The sequence below is a fragment of the Hippoglossus stenolepis genome, chromosome 4, assembly GCF_022539355.2.
Source record: "Hippoglossus stenolepis isolate QCI-W04-F060 chromosome 4, HSTE1.2, whole genome shotgun sequence".
NCBI lineage: Eukaryota > Metazoa > Chordata > Actinopteri > Pleuronectiformes > Pleuronectidae > Hippoglossus > Hippoglossus stenolepis.
This window is the reverse complement of record NC_061486.1, coordinates 17379104-17391195: the sequence shown is the minus strand read 5'-3', so window position 1 is coordinate 17391195 and position 12092 is coordinate 17379104. Positions and strand designations below refer to the sequence as shown.

Genomic DNA, 12092 nt, shown 5'->3' with positions numbered 1-12092 from the left:
GTTACGTATTGCTTGTGATTTGTCACATTTAAGTCATCCTGCTTTACAACATCAAAATTAGAAACTGTCTCTTGACTCTGGACATCAAAAGGTCTCTTTCTTCTTGCTGCTGGACAGATGTGTGACCTCAGTTCCAAGCTAAACAACAGCAGCAATGACAGCTGTTTGTATTCTTCAAGTTGTGACTGAGGCAAACACAGCTTTGTTGTTATGTGAGGAGCCCCTTGTGTGCAACAGAAAAATATATAGTTTCCCTGTATAAATACAATTGATATGAACAGATATTGCCTTAAAATACTTCACAACACTTTCTCAATATAAAAATAGACAATGTTTCAAACACAATCAGCCTTTATAAGCCTCAATTGTCCATAATCAAACAAACATTTATAGTTATTGTTAGGCCTGCAACTACAAGGACTAAATAGCTATGGCTAAAATGAAACAATGGGAGACCCACAAACAAATATAGCAGACATAACCATTAACAACCAGAAACTGAGCCTTTGCCTTGTGGGCCAATACACTTTAGAACAATCTCCAAGAAGAGATTAGATTTACAGAAACGGTTTCCCATTTGATCATGGCACACACCAGCGAAATTACATTAATAGAGTGGGAAGGGCAAGTATAAACTGCAATTGACTGGTGAAAAGGCACTTCTGGGATTAGGGCTGGGCGATATGGAAAAACTCCCATTTTCCAAAATGTTCATAACTGTCGATATTCATATATATCGCGGTATAAATCAAATCAGCGCCTTTGCACTGAGGTGCATTACCCTGCGCAGGTCATCAAGTGACTCGGCTGCTCTGCTGTTTTCTAATCACTCACAGAACTCATCTTAATTAAAACCTGCTGAATTCATATTGATGTTCCTGGATAAACAGGGCATCGCTTCTTCTGCAACAAGGAAGTTAGAACACCACGTTGCATCATAATCTGTGGGAAGAACTTCTGTCTGTAGGAGTGTGTGTGTGTGTCTGCTTGTCTCTGTCCCTCCTCATACATAAACTCATAATCACATGTATTAAGTTTTGAATCGATGATGTCGGATCATGACTCTGGATCGTCTTACATCTCGTGTTTTGTAGCAGGTTTAAACATGTGTCTCATAAACTCTAGAGCGAATCAAACAAACACAAAGTAAACATCAGTCCTGTACATGTCCTAATAACTTGTGATCAGTGATGGTGTTTATTGTTAAAGTGTAAAGTGAGCGCAGACTCTGAAAGAGACCCTTACAATACAGGACAACTGGACCTTTAATGTGCGTCTGTCCTGATCCTGAAGCAGCGCTGGTTATAATTATTCAGTGGTGGAAAACCCGCTGAAACAATGAAAGTAGCGAAACATGAATCGTTATGTTCAGTCACTGCATCGATGCAGAGTCATCCACCTCTCAGCAGTAGCTCAAACATTAGCAAGTGTGCTGCTGCTCCTCCTACACTCTGTGCCGTGTGCATCAACCTAGCCTGACGGGGCTGGAACTCTATTCCAGCCAAATGATTTGAACGGCAAGGCCATATTCTCATTATCATTGGCTGTTCGTGTTGTCTGTCAAAACATGAATGAAATGACTTCTATCGTCGTTCTGCAGACTATGTCTTAAATTACTATCGAGGAAAAGTTATATTGCGATAATTTACGCTATCGTTTTTTCACCCAGCCCTAGCTGGGATTTGAACAAGACAGATTGTTTGACCAACTCACTGTGCTGCTTCAGTGTGGCAAAATTGACATAATGACACTGTACAACAGGGCAAACTACCAGAAATTACTTTAACAAGGGGGTAAAAAAAGGGTAAAAAAAACTACGCCTGAATGGGGAAAAGGCACTGCTGTGATTTGAAGGCAGGATCTCCGGTTTGCAGGACTGGCACTTCCACCAACTCAGCAACAGAGCCTGTTATGGGTGGCAAATTTGACAAAAAGACACTATACGACACAGCAAACCAGCAGAAATTACATTTATAAGATGGGAAGGGTAAGAAGAAAATACTGGTGAAAAGGCACTGCTGGGACTTGAAGCCAGGATCTCCTGTTTACTAGACAGGCACTTTGACCAGCTAAGCCAACGCACCAGTTTATGGTGGTAAAGCTGATGTAATGACACTATATGACAGGACAAACTAGCAGAAATTATATTAACAAGATGGGAAGGGAGAGAATAAACTAAGCTTGACTGATTAAGAGGCACTGCTGGGATTTGAACCCAGGATCTCCTGTTTACTAGACAGGCACTTTGACCAACTAAGCCACAGCACCACTTTATTGTGGCAAAGTGATGTAATGACACTATATGAAAGGACAAACTAGCATAAATTATATAAAGAAGATGGAAGAGGGAAAACTGCTTGACTGATTAAAGGCACTGCTGGGATTTGAACCCAGGATCTCCTGTTTACAAGACAGGCACTTTCACCAACTAAGCCACAGCGCCTATTTCGGTTGGCAAAAGTGACGTAACAACACTATATGAGAGGAAAAACTAGTAGAAATTACATTAATAAGATTGGAAAGGTACATATTTCTTGACTGGTCAAAAGGCACTGCTGGGATTTGAACCCAGGATCTCCTGTTTACTAGACAGGCACTTTCACCAACTAAGCCACAGTACCTCTTTATAGTGGTAAAAATGATGTAACAACACTATATGACAGGACAAATTAGCAGAAATTTATTTAACAAAATCAGAATGGAGAGAAAAAACTACGCTTGACTAGGGAAAAGGCACTGCTGGGATTTGAACCCAGGATCTCCTATTAACTAGACAGGCACTTTGACCATCTAAGCCACAGCACCGCTTTATAGTGGTAAAAATGATGTAACAACACTATATGACAGGACAAACTACCAGAAATTTATTTTAAAAAATCAGAATGGAGAGAAAAAACTACACTTGACTGGGGAAAAAGCACTGTTGTGATTTGAACCTAGGATCTCCTGTATACTAGACAGCCACTTTGACCAACTAAGCCACAGCACCACTTTATGGTGGTAAAGTTGATGTAATGACACTATATGACAGGACAAACTAGCAGAAATTATATTAACAAGATGGGAAGGGAGGGAATAAACTATGCTTGACTGATTAAAAGGCACTGCTGGGATTTGAACCCAGGATCTCCTGTTTACAAGACAGGCACTTTCACCAACTAAGCCACAGCGCCTATTTTGGGTGGGAAAAGCGACGTAACAACACTATATGAGAGGACAAACTAGTAGAAATTACATTAATAAGATTGGAAAGGTACATATTTCTTGACTGGTCAAAAGGCACTGCTGGGATTTGAACCCAGGATCTCCTGTTTACTAGACAGGCACTTTCACCAACTAAGCCACAGCACCTCTTTATAGTGGTAAAAATGATGTAACAACACTATATGACAGGACAAATTAGCAGAAATTTATTTAACAAAATCAGAATGGAGAGAAAAAACTACGCTTGACTGGGGAAAAGGCTGGGATTTGAACCCAGGATCTCCTGTTTACAAGACAGGCACTTTCACCAACTAAGCCACAGCGCCTGTTTTGGGTGGTAAAAGCGACGTAACAACACTATATGAGAGGACAACCTAGTAGAAATTACATTAATAAGATTGGAAAGGTACATATTTCTTGACTGGGGAAAAGGTACTGCTGGGATTTGAACCCAGGATCTCCTGTTTACTAGACAGGCACTTTGACCAACTAAGCCACAGCACCACTTTATGGTGGTAAAGCTGATGTAATGACACTATATGACAGGACAAACTAGCAGAAATTATATTAACAAGATGGGAAGGGAGGGAATAAACTATGCTTGACTGATTAAAAGGCACTGCTGGGATTTAAACCTAGGATCTCCTGTTTACAAGACAGGCACTTTCACCAACTAAGCCACAAAGCCTGTTTTGGGTGGCAAAAGCGTAACGAACAACACTATATGAGAGGACAAACTAGTAGAAATTACATTAATAAGATTGGAAAGGTACATATTTCTTGACTGATTAAAAGGCACTGCTGGGATTTAAACCTAGGATCTCCTGTTTACAAGACAGGCACTTTGACCAACTAAGCCACAGCACCTCTTTGTAGTGGTAAAAATGATGTAACAACACTATATGACAGGACAAATTAGCAGAAATTTATTTAACAAAATCAGAATGGAGAGAAAAACTACGCTTGACTGGGGAGAAGGCACTGCTGGGATTTGAACCGAGGATCTCCTGTTTACTAGACAGGCACTTTGACCAACTAAGCCACAGCACCACTTATAGTGGTAAAGTTGATGTTATGACACTATATGACAGGACAAACTAGCAGAAATTAATTTAACTTAATCAGAATGGAGAGAAGAAACTACGCTTGACTGGGGAAAAGGCACTGCTGGGATTTGAACCCAGGATCTCCTGTTTACTAGACAGGCACTTTGACCAACTAAGCCACAGCACCGCTTTATAGTGGTAAAAATGATGTAACAACACTATATGACATGACAAACTACCAGAAATTACATTAAAAAGATGGGAAGGAGAGAATAAACTAAGCTTGACTGGTCAAAAGGCACTGCTGAGTTTTGAACCCAGGATCTCCTGTTTACTAGACAGGCACTTTCACCAACTAAGCCACAGCGCCTGTTTTGGGTGGCAAAATGCATGTAACAACACTATATGAGAGGACAAACTAGTAGAAATTACATTAATAAGATTGGAAAGGTACATATTTCTTGACTGGGGAAAAGGCACTGCTGGATTTGAACCCAGGATTTCCTGTTTACTAGACAGGCACTTTGACCATCTAAGCCACAGCACCGCTTTATAGTGGTAAAAATGATGTAACAACACTATATGACAGGACAAACTAGCAGAAATGAATTTAACAAAATCAGAACGGAGAGAAAAACTACGCTTGACTGGGGAAAAGGCACTGCTGGGATTTGAACTCAGGATGTCCTGTTTATTAGACAGGCACTTTGACCAACTAAGCCACAGCACCGCTTTATAGTGGTAAAAATGATGTAACAACACTATATGACAGGACAAACTACCAGAAATTTATTTTAAAAATCAGAATGGAGAGAAAAACTACGCCTGACTGGGGAAAAGGCACTGCTGGGATTTGAACCCAGGATCTCCTGTTTACTAGACAGGCACTTTGACCAACTAAGCCACAGCACCACTTTATGGTGGTAAAGCTGATGTTATGACACTATATGACAGGACAAACTAGCAGAAATTAATTTAACGTAATCAGAATGGAGAGAAAAACTACGCTTGACTGGGGAAAAGGCACTGCTGGGATTTGAACCCAGGATCTCCTGTTTACTAGACAGGCACTTTGACCAACTAAGCCACAGCACCACTTATAGTGGTAAAGTTGATGTTATGACACTATATGACAGGACAAACTAGCAGAAATTAATTTAAATTAATCAGAATGGAGAGAAGAAACTACACTTGACTGGGGAAAAGGCACTGCTGGGATTTGAACCCAGGATCTCCTGTTTACAAGACAGGCACTTTGACCAACTAAGCCACAGCACCTCTTTATAGTGGTAAAGCTGATGTTATGACACTATATGACAGGACAAACTAGCAGAAATTAATTTAACTTTATCAGAATGGAGAGAAGAAACTACGCTTGACTGGGGAAAAGGCACTGCTGGGATTTGAACCCAGGATTTCCTGTTTACTAGACAGGCACTTTGACCAACTAAGCCACAGCACCACTTTATAGTGGTAAAAATGATGTAACAACACTATATGACAGGACAAATTAGCAGAAATTTATTTAACAAAATCAGAATGGAGAGAAAAAACTACGCTTGACTGGGGAAAAGGCACTGCTGGGATTTGAACACAGGATCTCCTGTTTACAAGACAGGCACTTTCACCAACTAAGCCACAGCGCCTGTTTTGGGTCGCAAAAGCGACGCAACAACACTATATGAGAGGACAAACTAGTAGAAATTATATTAACAAGATGGGAAGGGAGGGAATAAACTAAGCTTGACTGATTAAAAGGCAGTGCTGGGATTTGAACCCAGGATCTCCTGTTTACAAGACAGGCACTTTCACCAACTAAGCCACAGCGCCTGTTTTGGGTGGCAAAAGCGACGTACCAACACTATATGAGAGGACAAACTAGTAGAAATTACATTAATAAGATTGGAAAGGTACATATTTCTTGACTGGTCAAAAGGCACTGCTGGGATTTGAACCCAGGATCTCCTGTTTACTAGACAGGCACTTTGACCAACTAAGCCACAGCACCGCTTTATAGTGGTAAAAATGATGTAACAACACTATATGACAGGACAAATTAGCAGAAATTTATTTAACAAAATCAGAATGGAGAGAAAACTACGCTTGACTGGGGAAAAGGCACTGCTGGGATTTGAACCCAGGATTTCCTGTTTAATAAACAGGCACTTTGACCAACTAAGCCACAGCACCGCTTTATAGTGGTAAAAATGATGTAACAACACTATATGACAGGACAAACTACCAGAAATTTATTTTAAAAATCAGAATGGAGAGAAAAACTACACTGGACTGGGAAAACAGACTGCTGGGATTTGAACCCAGGATCTCCTGTTTATTAGACAGGCACTTTGACCAACTAAGCCACAGCACCACTTTATGGTGGTAAAGTTGATGTAATGACACTATATGACAGGACAAACTAGCAGAAATTATATTAACAAGATGGGAAGGGAGAGAATAAACTAAGCTTGACTGGTCAAAAGGCACTGCTGGGATTTGAACCCAGGATCTCCTGTTTACTAGACAGGTACTTTGACCAACTAAGCCACAGCACCACTTTATGGTGGTAAAGCTAATGTAATGACACTATATGACAGGACAAACTACCACAAATTACATTAACAAGATGGGAAGGGAGAGAATAAACTAAGCTTGACTGGTTAAAAGGCACTGCTGGGATTTGAACCCAGGATCTCCTGTTTACTAGACAGGCACTTTGACCAACTAAGCACTAGCACCGAATTATAGTGGCAAAAATGATGTAACAACACTATATGACAGGACAAACTACCAGAAATTTATTTTAAAAATCAGAATGGAGAGAAAAACTACGCTTGACTGGGGAAAAGGCACTGCTGGGATTTGAACCCAGGATCTCCTGTTTACAAGACAGGCACTTTCACCAACTAAGCCACAGCGCCTGTTTTGGGTGGTAAAAGTGACGTAACAACACTATATGAGAGGACAAACTAGTAGAAATTACATTAATAAGATTGGAAAGGTACATATTTCTTGACTGGGGAAAAGCACTGCTGGGATTTGAACCCAGGATCTCCTGTTTACTAGACAGGCACTTTGACCAACTAAGCCACAGCACCGCTTTATGGTGGTAAAAATGATGTAACAACACTATATGACAGGGCAAACTACCAGAAATTTATTTTAAAAATCAGAATGGAGAGAAAAAACTACGCTTGACTGGGGAAAAGGCACTGCTGGGATTTGAACCCAGGATCTCCTGTTTACTAGACAGGCGCTTTGACCAACTAAGCCACAGCACCACTTTATGGTGGTAAAACTGATGTTATGACACTATATGACAGGACAAACTACCACAAATTACATTAACAAGATGGGAAGGGAGAGAATAAACTAAGCTTGACTGGTCAAAAGGCACTGCTGGGATTTGAACCCAGGATCTCCTGTTCACTAGACAGGCACTTTGACCAACTAAGCCACAGCACCTCTTTGTAGTGGTAAAAATGATGTAACAACACTATATGACAGGACAAATTAGCAGAAATTTATTTAACAAAATCAGAATGGAGAGAAAAACTACGCTTGACTGGGAGAAGGCACTGCTGGGATTTGAACCGAGGATCTCCTGTTTACTAGACAGGCACTTTGACCAACTAAGCCACAGCACCACTTATAGTGGTAAAGTTGATGTTATGACACTATATGACAGGACAAACTAGCAGAAATTAATTTAACTTAATCAGAATGGAGAGAAGAAACTACGCTTGACTGGGGAAAAGGCACTGCTGGGATTTGAACCCAGTATCTCCTGTTTACAAGACAGGCACTTTGACCAACTAACACAGCACCGCTTTATAGTGGTAAAAATGATGTAACAACACTATATGACATGACAAACTACCAGAAATTACATTAAAAGATGGGAAGGAGAGAATAAACTAAGCTTGACTGGTCAAAAGGCACTGCTGAGTTTTGAACCCAGGATCTCCTGTTTACTAGACAGGCACTTTCACCAACTAAGCCACAGCGCCTGTTTTGGGTGGCAAAGCGACGTAACAACACTATATGAGAGGACAAACTAGTAGAAATTACATTAATAAGATTGGAAAGGTACATATTTCTTGACTGGGGAAAAGGCACTGCTGCGATTTGAACCCAGGATCTCCTGTTTACTAGACAGGCACTTTGACCAACTAAGCCACAGCACCGCTTTATAGTGGTAAAAATGATGTAACAACACTATATGACAGGACAAACTACCAGAAATTTATTTAAAAATCAGAATGGAGAGAAAAAACTACGCTTGACTGGGGAAAAGGCACTGCTGGGATTTGAACCCAGGATCTCCTGTTTACTAGACAGGCACTTTGACCAACTAAGCCACAGCACCACTTTATGGTGGTAAAGCTGATGTTATGACACTATATGACAGGACAAACTAGCAGAAATTAATTTAACATAATCAGAATGGAGAGAAAAAACTACGCTTGACTGGGGAAAAGGCACTGCTGGGATTTGAACCCAGGATCTCCTGTTTACTAGACAGGCACTTTGACCAACTAAGCCACAGCACCACTTATAGTGGCAAAGTTGATGTTATGACACTATATGACAGGACAAACTAGCAGAAATTAATTTAACTTAATCAGAATGGAGAGAAGAAACTACACTTGACTGGGGAAAAGGCACTGCTGGGATTTGAACCCAGGATCTCCTGTTTACAAGACAGGCACTTTGACCAACTAAGCCACAGCACCTCTTTATAGTGGTAAAGCTGATGTTATGACACTATATGACAGGACAAACTAGCAGAAATTAATTTAACTTTATCAGAATGGAGAGAAGAAACTACGCTTGACTGGGGAAAAGGCACTGCTGGGATTTGAACCCAGGATTTCCTGTTTACTAGACAGGCACTTTGACCAACTAAGCCACAGCACCACTTTATAGTGGTAAAAATGATGTAACAACACTATATGACAGGACAAATTAGCAGAAATTTATTTAACAAAATCAGAATGGAGAGAAAAACTACGCTTGACTGGGGAAAAGGCACTGCTGGGATTTGAACACAGGATCTCCTGTTTACAAGACAGGCACTTTCACCAACTAAGCCACAGCGCCTGTTTTGGTCGTACAATGCGACGCAACAACACTATATGAGAGGACAAACTAGTAGAAATTATATTAACAAGATGGGAAGGAGGGAATAAACTAAGCTTGACTGATTAAAAGGCAGTGCTGGGATTTGAACCCAGGATCTCCTGTTTACAAGACAGGCACTTTGACCAACTAAGCCACAGCACCACTTTATTGTGGCAAAGCTGATGTAATGACACTATATGAAAGGACAAACTAGCATAAATTATATAAAGAAGATGGGAAGAGAGGGAATAAACTAAGCTTGACTGATTAAAAGGCACTGCTGGGATTTGAACCCAGGATCTCCTGTTTACAAGACAGGCACTTTCACCAACTAAGCCACAGCGCCTATTTCGGTTGGCAAAAGTGACGTAAAAACACTATATGAGAGGACAAACTAGTAGAAATTACATTAATAAGATTGGAAAGGTACATATTTCTTGACTGGTCAAAAGGCACTGCTGGGATTTGAACCCAGGATCTCCTGTTTACTAGACAGGCACTTTCACCAACTAAGCCACAGTACCTCTTTATAGTGGTAAAATGATGTAACAACACTATATGACAGGACAAATTAGCAGAAATTTATTTAACAAAATCAGAATGGAGAGAAAAACTACACTTGACTAGGAAAAGGCACTGCTGGGATTTGAACCCAGGATCTCCTATTTACTAGACAGGCACTTTGACCATCTAAGCCACAGCACCGCTTTATAGTGGTAAAAATGATGTAACAACACTATATGACAGGACAAACTACCAGAAATTTGTTTGAAAAATCAGAATGGAGAGAAAAACTACACTTGACTGGGGAAAAGCACTGTTGTGATTTGAACCCAGGATCTCCTGTATACTAGACAGCCACTTTGACCAACTAAGCCACAGCACCACTTTATGGTGGTAAAGTTGATGTAATGACACTATATGACAGGACAAACTAGCAGAAATTATATTAACAAGATGGGAAGGGAGGGAATAAACTATGCTTGACTGATTAAAAGGCACTGCTGGGATTTGAACCCAGGATCTCCTGTTTACAAGACAGGCACTTTCACCAACTAAGCCACAGCTCCTGTTTTGGGTGGCAAAGCGACGTAACAACACTATATGAGAGGACAAACTAGTAGAAATTACATTAATAAGATTGAAAGGTACATATTTCTTGACTGGTCAAAAGGCACTGCTGGGATTTGAACCCAGGATCTCCTGTTTACTAGACAGGCACTTTCACCAAGTAAGCCACAGCACCTCTTTATAGTGGTAAAAATGATGTAACAACACTATATGACAGGACAAATTAGCAGAAATTTATTTAACAAAATCAGAATGGAGAGAAAAAACTACGCTTGACTAGGGAAAAGGCACTGCTGGGATTTGAACCCAGGATCTCCTGTTTACAAGACAGGCACTTTCACCAACTAAGCCACAGCGCCTGTTTGGGTGGTGCGACAACACTATATGAGAGACAGCCTAGTAGAAATTACATTAATAAGATTGGACATATTTCTTGACGAAAAGGTACTGCTGATTTGAACCCAGGATCTCCTGTTTACTAGACAGGCACTTTGACCAACTAAGCCACAGCACCACTTTATGGTGGTAAAGCTGATGTAATGACACTATATGACAGGACAAACTAGCAGAAATTATATTAACAAGATGGGAAGGGAGGGAATAAACTATGCTTGACTGATTAAAAGGCACTGCTGGGATTTAAACCTAGGATCTCCTGTTTACAAGACAGGCACTTTCACCAACTAAGCCACAAAGCCTGTTTTGGGTGGCAAAAGCGACGTAACAACACTATATGAGAGGACAAACTAGTAGAAATTACATTAATAAGATTGGAAAGGTACATATTTCTTGACTGATTAAAAGGCACTGCTGGGATTTAAACCTAGGATCTCCTGTTTACAAGACAGGCACTTTGACCAACTAAGCCACAGCACCTCTTTGTAGTGGTAAAAATGATGTAACAACACTATATGACAGGACAAATTAGCAGAAATTTATTTAACAAAATCAGAATGGAGAGAAAAACTACGCTTGACTGGGGAGAAGGCACTGCTGGGATTTGAACCGAGGATCTCCTGTTTACTAGACAGGCACTTTGACCAACTAAGCCACAGCACCACTTATAGTGGTAAAGTTGATGTTATGACACTATATGACAGGACAAACTAGCAGAAATTAATTTAACTTAATCAGAATGGAGAGAAGAAACTACGCTTGACTGGGAAAAGGCACTGCTGGGATTTGAACCCAGTATCTCTTGTTTACAAGACAGGCACTTTGACCAACTAAGCCACAGCACCGCTTTATAGTGGTAAAAATGATGTAACAACACTATATGACATGACAAACTACCAGAAATTACATTAAAAGATGGGAAGGGAGAGAATAAACTAAGCTTGACTGGTCAAAAGGCACTGCTGGTTTTGAACCCAGGATCTCCTGTTTACTAGACAGGCACTTTCACCAACTAAGCCACAGCGCCTGTTTTGGGTGGCAAAAGCGATGTAACAACACTATATGAGAGGACAAACTAGTAGAAATTACATTAATAAGATTGGAAAGGTACATATTTCTTGACTGGGGAAAAGGCACTGCTGCGATTTGAACCCAGGATTTCCTGTTTACTAGACAGGCACTTTGACCAACTAAGCCACAGCACCGCTTTATAGTGGTAAAAATGATGTAACAACACTATATGACAGGACA

At 40.4% G+C, this 12092-nt stretch overlaps 1 protein-coding gene and 10 non-coding genes across 15 annotated transcripts in view; all 11 read right to left on the bottom strand.

The window, feature by feature from the left end:
• Positions 1-12092, bottom strand: part of LOC118106171 (F-BAR and double SH3 domains protein 2) — a 146620-nt gene that overhangs the window by 101337 nt on the left and 33191 nt on the right. The gene's annotated exons all lie outside the window — the stretch shown is intronic.
• Positions 2370-2443, bottom strand: trnat-ugu. The gene has a single exon. It is a non-coding gene; the product is annotated as a tRNA-Thr (tRNA).
• Positions 2548-2621, bottom strand: trnat-agu. The gene has a single exon. It is a non-coding gene; the product is annotated as a tRNA-Thr (tRNA).
• trnat-ugu lies at positions 3100-3173 on the bottom strand. Its single transcript has one exon. It is a non-coding gene; the product is annotated as a tRNA-Thr (tRNA).
• Positions 3635-3708, bottom strand: trnat-agu. Its single transcript has one exon. It is a non-coding gene; the product is annotated as a tRNA-Thr (tRNA).
• trnan-auu lies at positions 6367-6440 on the bottom strand. Its single transcript has one exon. It is a non-coding gene; the product is annotated as a tRNA-Asn (tRNA).
• Positions 7098-7171, bottom strand: trnat-ugu. The gene has a single exon. It is a non-coding gene; the product is annotated as a tRNA-Thr (tRNA).
• On the bottom strand, positions 7458-7531 carry trnat-agu. Its single transcript has one exon. It is a non-coding gene; the product is annotated as a tRNA-Thr (tRNA).
• On the bottom strand, positions 9647-9720 carry trnat-ugu. Its single transcript has one exon. It is a non-coding gene; the product is annotated as a tRNA-Thr (tRNA).
• trnat-agu lies at positions 9825-9898 on the bottom strand. Its single transcript has one exon. It is a non-coding gene; the product is annotated as a tRNA-Thr (tRNA).
• trnat-ugu lies at positions 10731-10804 on the bottom strand. The gene has a single exon. It is a non-coding gene; the product is annotated as a tRNA-Thr (tRNA).